The 6,686-nt window shown below is 37.8% G+C and overlaps 1 protein-coding gene across 1 annotated transcript in view; it reads left to right on the plus strand.

The window, feature by feature from the left end:
- Positions 1-1,225: 1,225 nt before the first annotated feature.
- RPS6KA5 (ribosomal protein S6 kinase, 90kDa, polypeptide 5) overlaps positions 1,226-6,686 on the plus strand; it is a 143,388-nt gene continuing 137,927 nt past the window's right edge. Inside the window, exon 1 of the mRNA XM_011991787.1 lies at positions 1,226-1,297. The gene's annotated coding sequence lies outside the window, so the exon portion shown is untranslated. The remainder of the gene's footprint in view (positions 1,298-6,686) is intronic.

The following is a 6,686-nucleotide window of genomic DNA, read 5'->3' on the forward strand; positions in this document are numbered from 1 at the left end:
GAAAGAATTGTATGTTGAATACCCTTATACTCACTACCTAAATTCTGCAAGTAGTATTTTGTTGTATTTGCTTTTGACATACGTGTTCATAGCTATATTTATTTATAAATTTATCTTATTTAAAAAAATACATTTCAAAGTAAATCGCAGATGTCAGTATGCTTTGAGGATAAGTAGTTTTATGCCCATTTACATTATTGGGAACTGAGACACAGACAAGTAATTTGGCAAGGTCACACAGCTTTTAAATGGCATAACTAGGATTTGGATCAAGCCTTTCTTAACCACTTCTGCAGAGTAGTAGTTCACATAATATTAATAGATACTACCTTAAAAATAATTTTGTGGTTAAATAAATTGACAAATGTATCTTAGTCTTGATGATCTACATGCATATTTTCATAACACAGGATCTGTAAGGTTCAGCAGGAAAGAAATCATTTAACTTTGTTTAAGCCCACCATTTCCACATTTATTCTACCAAAGCACTCTGCTCCCCACCTCTCCCTCAAACAGAACACCTATTTTAAGATAGGGCTAGAATTCAGTGGAATATGTTACGGAAAATGCTAATTTATAAGATATCCTAATTTTATTTGTTCAAGACAGAATACATTTTTGAAGAGTTTATATTTTTAAACATAGTCCTAAAATTTTAGAGCTGACAGGGATCCTAGAGTTCATTGAGACTAACACTTTCATTTCAGAGATGTAGTAATGGAGACATAGAGTATTCAAGTGACGAATGCATACTATATCATGTCCAGGTATTTAGTGGCAGAAGTGGAACTAGAACCTACCCTAGAACCTGGGGATGGCATTTAACTTAATTGATACTCAGTAAATGTTTGTTGAATAAATTAATACATCTTCTCAATCCATCCAGTTTTTCCCCACTATGTATCTGTCTACATATTAGAATTTTCATTTGTTTTTGGAGTATATTGGTCAGTAGAGAGTCTAATAAACACTTCAATTTATGTTAATCTTTGGTACAAATGATATATATAGTTCCTAAATTCCAAAAAAAGTTTTATTGTAATGTGTAACATACAGAAATTTATGTAAAATACGCTATACTATTTAACAAATAATTATAAAGCAACCCCTGGTTAATCACTCAAGTCAAGAAATAGAGCATTGCTGGTACCTGAGAAGCCCCCAGGAGGCTTCTTCTATTGCTGACCCTCTTAATTTTTTTTTTCTCTCTCTTTTTTTCTTTTAGCTAATTTGACAGGACATGCAGAGAAGGTGGGGATAGAAAATTTTGAGCTCCTGAAGGTCCTAGGAACTGGAGGTAAGTCTTAAGTTAATTTTTAAGGAAAAAAAGAAGTACTTATTATATCTATGATGAAGGATTGATATCCCCAATATAGAAATTAAAATTTAAAAAGCATGAGGAATCCATTAGGAGAACTGTCAAAGAACATGAACAGACTATTCATAGAAGCACAAAAGGCAAAAAATTAAAAGAATTGGCAAAGATTTAGGGAAACCAGTCCCTTTTACGGTGCTGTTGGAATGTAAATTAGTTCAGCCTTACACAGGACACAATATTTTATTTTATTTTATTTTATTTTATTTTATTTTATTTATTTTTTTTGAGATGGAGTCTAGCTTTGTTGCCCAGGCCAGAGTGCGGTGGCATGATCTCGGCTCACTGCAACCTCTGCTGCTTCGATTCAAGCGATTCTCCTGCCTCAGCCTCCTGAGTAGTGGGATTACAGGTGCCTGCTACCACGCCCGGCTAATTTTGTATTTTTAGTAGAGATGGGGTTTCACCATGTTGGCCAGAGAGATCTCGAACTCCTGAGCTCAAGTATTCCTCCCTCTTCGGCCTCCCAAAGTGCTGGGATAATAGGCGTGAGCCACTGCGCCCATCCAGGACGCAATATTTTTAAAAATCACTAACATTGATAGTGCTTGTTAGATGCCAAGTACTCTGTGGAGGGCTTTGTATTGATTGTCTTATTCAGTCTTCATTTAACTCTATTGATATTCAATGCACATAATTTGTAATAATGAAAAACCTAAGACTGTTTAGAAACCCAACAATAGGGCTTTGGTTAAATGGAACATGGGTCTATATGTTCTATAATGTATGTAATGGATTAACATGAGCTACTTTTATTAATACTTTGGAAGGCTCTCCAAAATAAGTTTTAAAAAAGCTACAGAAGAGAATGTACAATATACAAAACATTATATGAGTAAATATAAATATCTACATGTATATATGGATGTGGAAAATATCTGCATGTATATATGTATGCAGAAAAATCTCTAGGTGCCTGGGTGTGGTGGCATATGCCACCATAGCACTTTGGGAGGCACTTTGGGAGGCCAAGATGGGAAGATCCCTTGAGGCCAGGAGTTCAAGACCAGCCTGAGAAACATAGTGAAACCTCATCTCTACAAAAAATAAAGAAAAGAAAAATCTCTGGGATATACATGGTTATGTACACTAAAATCTTAGTGGTAGCGAGATTTTACATGAATCTTGGTTTTGTGCTTTGAACTTTCCTTTGCCTTCTGGATTTTTGCTACCACTGCTGCTCTTGCTGCTCAGGAATCAGGGCTGACTTAAGGGGGATATGACCTATGCAGTTGTAGAGATCCCTGCACATACAAGAACCCCACATTTGGTGTAATGCTCTGCTATCACTGTTCTGAAATTATTAGTAATTCATGAACAAAGCACCGCATTTTCAGTTTTATGCTAGGCCTTGCCAGTTATGCAGCTTCTTGTCATGTGTATGTTTCCTATTCAGTTCTCTCCCTGGACTGTGTTGCTCTGCAGTCACTGCTGCTATGAGAACTGGCTTCTGTCATTTTTCTCCCATCAAGTCAAGGTACAAAGGAGGCCTTTAGCTCTTCCCCCTCCTCGGTCCCCCCCATTCTCAGCAGGCCTAGAATCTCTTGTCCTGGAAGACCAGGGAGAGCCTCAGACGACAGACCTTTTTTCTTCTCCACTACAGTTTAGCTTCACACTCTCAGGGTCCTCAGAGTTCTAGCCCCTGACAGGATGGATTACACCTGTCCATATAGGAGTATCTGCCCATCCCTTCCAAAATGCCAAGCATTATAGCAAGAGAAAAAGCCTTTCTCTTGAGGCTTCTGTAATCAATACCAGCCACTTCTCTAGCCTCATGTCTGTTTTTTGTTTTGTTTTGTTTTGCTTTTTGAGACAAAGTCTAGCTCTGTCGCCCAGGCTGGAGTGCAGTGGCTCAACCTTGACTGACTGCAACTTCCGCCTCCTGGGTTCAAGCGATTCCTCTGCCTCAGCCTCCTGAGTAGCTAGGATTACAGGCATCCGCCACCATGCCTGGATAATTTGTTGTCTTTTTAGTAGAGACGGGGTTTCACCGTGTTGACCAGGCTGGTCTCAAACTCCTGACCTCGTGATCCGCCTGTCTCAGCCTCCTAAAGTGCTGGGATTACAGGTGTGAGCCACTGCACCCGGCCTGCCTCACGTGTGTTTGAGTTCACTTATGTAAGCTGTCTTTAAATCATTTAGTAATGAGCCTTCATCTACGGCCCTGCTGTATAAGGTCTTTATAACCTCCCTGAGTAGTTTAGCATGCCATATAGGCCCAATTTTTACAGCTACCAGTGAATAAGCACAATGAATAGTTTATTCCCATCAACTAAGCATGTTATTGTCGGAAATTTAGTTTAACTGTCAACTTGGAGATGTTATTGTACATTTCCACCTTCAGATAATTTGTTCATATGTATTTTTTAAAAACCCAAGCTCTACCCCACTTGCATTCCTAAGAAATCATGCTTTCAAAATATCAAAATAATATCCTTTATTTCTACCTTTGTTTCCTGTTTCAAAGGCAATATCTACTCAAAGGGGAAAGAGGGTCACAGTTCTGTGGTGACTCATTTCCCTTAAAAATAGTGCTTGTGACATCTGGTCAAAACTTCTTAAGGTTGATATATATTATAGATTGTTTTTATAATATCTTTTATCTGCATGTTTTTATCTGTTTTATCTGTATGTGGCTTTTTTTCTTGGTAACAACTTTATTGCGATATAACTCATGTACCATATTGTTCCATCATTTAAAGTGTGCAATTCAGTGGTTTTAGTATATTCACAAAGTTGTGCAGCTATCACCACAGTCAATTTTATATCATTTTCCTTACCTCAGAAAGAAACCCGGAACCCTTTAACTATTAATGCCCAAGCAAGCTCACCATCCTCCCCAGTCCTAAACAACCAGTAACTGAATTTTCATATCTATATATTTGCCTCTTCTGGACATTTCATATAAAGGTAAACATACAAATGTGTAGTCCCTGGTGACCAACTTCTTTCACTTAGCATAATGTTTTCTAGGTTCTTTCATGTTGTAGTACACCAGTACTTCATACCTTTTTTTTTTTTTTTTTTTTAAATGGAGTCTTACTGTGCCACCCAGGCTGCAGTGCAGTAGCCCAATCTCACTGCAACCTCCACCTCCCTGGTTCGAGTAATTCCCCTGCCTCAGCCTCCGGAGTAGCTGAGATTACAGGTGCACGCCACCATGCTCGCCTAATTTTTTTGTATTTTTAGTAGAGATGGGGTTTCACCATGTTTGCCAGATGGGTCGCGACTCCCGACCTCAGGCAATCCGCCTGCCCCGGCCTCCCAAAGTGCTGGAATTACAGATGTGAGCCACCATGCCCAGCCAGTACTTCATACTTTTTATGACTTACTATTTCATTGTACAGATATACCACATTTTGTCTCTCTGTTCATCAGGAGATGGACATTTGGGTTGTTTCCATCTTTTGGCTGTTATAAGTAATGCTGCTTTGGAGATTAGCCTGGGCAAAATAGTGAGACACCCATCTTGACAAAAATTTAAAAATCGGCTGGGCATGGTGTGTTATGTGTCTGTAGTCCTAGCTACTTGGGAGGCTGAGGTGGGAGGATTGCTTGAACAGTTTGAGGCTGCAGTGAGCCATGATTGTGCCACTGTACTCCACCCTAGGCAACAGAGCAAGACTCTCTGTCTAAAAAATAAACAAATAGATAACTATAATGCTGCTATGAACATTCATGTACAAATTTTTGTATGAACATATGTTTTTGTTTTTCGTTTTCAGATACTTTATAAAAAGTCATGCACACTTTTAAATATTTTGAATACAAGGTTCTGTAAATTCTCTCAAGTTCTGTTTAAAGTAATCCTTGGTGTGAGAATGATCTTCCTTTTTTGCTACAGGTTAGGTTAAATAATTTTAAAACAGGAAGAAATCTGAATGATCTTCCTTTTTTTCTACAGGTTAGGTTAAACAATTTTAAAACAGGAAGAAGTCTGTGACAGAAAAATATTATATGCTTAAACTTTAATCATAATCTATATTGCCTGAAGAGTTCATAGTGTCTTGGCATGTTTCCTGCCATCTGCCATTTAGATGGCAGAATTCCATCTAACTTATCTATAATCCAATACTATAAAATTGCCAGGAAAATAGGATTTGGGTAAACAGAAATTTTCTTAGTGGGTAACTTATGCATAGTAGTTTCTCAAATATTTTTGAATGAATGGATGAGTATACTTATTCCATATAGTAAGGGACCTTGTTATATGTAAAGGTCCTTGAAAATTTGAAAACAAATTGCTATTCTTATTTGCAATGTTTCCATGACTTTCCATGTTTTAGAGATGCCTTTTTCATATTAAAGTTTCAGAAATGTCAGTTTTTATGTTTTTTATCAAAAGCAAAACTTAGTAAAAATATTAGTACAATTGATCAAATGAAACTGCTGTTTATATACTTTTAATTAACCCAATTCTTATTTATTTTAAAAATAGATTTATAGCAGTTTTTAAAGAAAACATTATCTCAGACTGAGATAGATATGGTCAAAGCTAAACAACTTTAATCTGTAATAACAGATAACTTCTCTATAGCAAAATAGACATAGCATCTACAGAACCTTCTCAAGGACACTATTAAAATGTAATATTAATGATTAATTTCACCATTGAATTTTACAGTACATAACAAGAACAATGAGACTAATCCTATCCATTGATCTGTTAATTTAATGTATGCAGTATATTCCAACTACAGAAGCAGAAAGAAAAAGGCAATCTTAGGGCCTGGTGCAGTGGCTCATGCCTGTAATCTCAGCACTTTGAGAGGCTGAGGTGGAAGTATCACTTGACCCCAGGAGTTCGAGACTAGCCTGGGCAACATAGTGAGATTTCATCTCTACTGAAAATTAAAAAAAAAAAAAAAAAAATTAGCCTGAGGTGTTGTAACACTCACTTATAGTCCCAGCTACTAGGGATCCTGAGACAGGAGGATCTCTTGAGTCTGGAAGGTCGAGGCTACAGTGAGCCATGATTGTGCCATTGCTCTCTAGCCTGGGAGATAGAGCAAGACCCTGTCTTACTATAGCTTTGAACTTCTGGGCTCAAGCAGTCCTTTCACCTCGACCTCCTGAGTAGCTGGGACTGGAAACATGTTCCACCACACGCAGCTTACTTGCGTGTTTATTTATTTATTTAGTAGAGACAGGGTCTTGTTATGTTGCCCAGGCTGGCTTCAAACTCCTGGGCCCAAGAAATCCTCCTGCCTTGGCTTCCCAAAGTGCTGGGATTGCAGGCATGAGCCACTGCATGTGGCCACCATCATTATTAAACCCCTAAAGTGCTAGATAAGGAATTTTCCTTACTCTT

The sequence above is a fragment of the Mandrillus leucophaeus genome, unplaced genomic scaffold (genome assembly GCF_000951045.1).
Source record: "Mandrillus leucophaeus isolate KB7577 unplaced genomic scaffold, Mleu.le_1.0 Scaffold4, whole genome shotgun sequence".
In the NCBI taxonomy this organism is placed as follows: Eukaryota; Metazoa; Chordata; class Mammalia; order Primates; family Cercopithecidae; genus Mandrillus; species Mandrillus leucophaeus.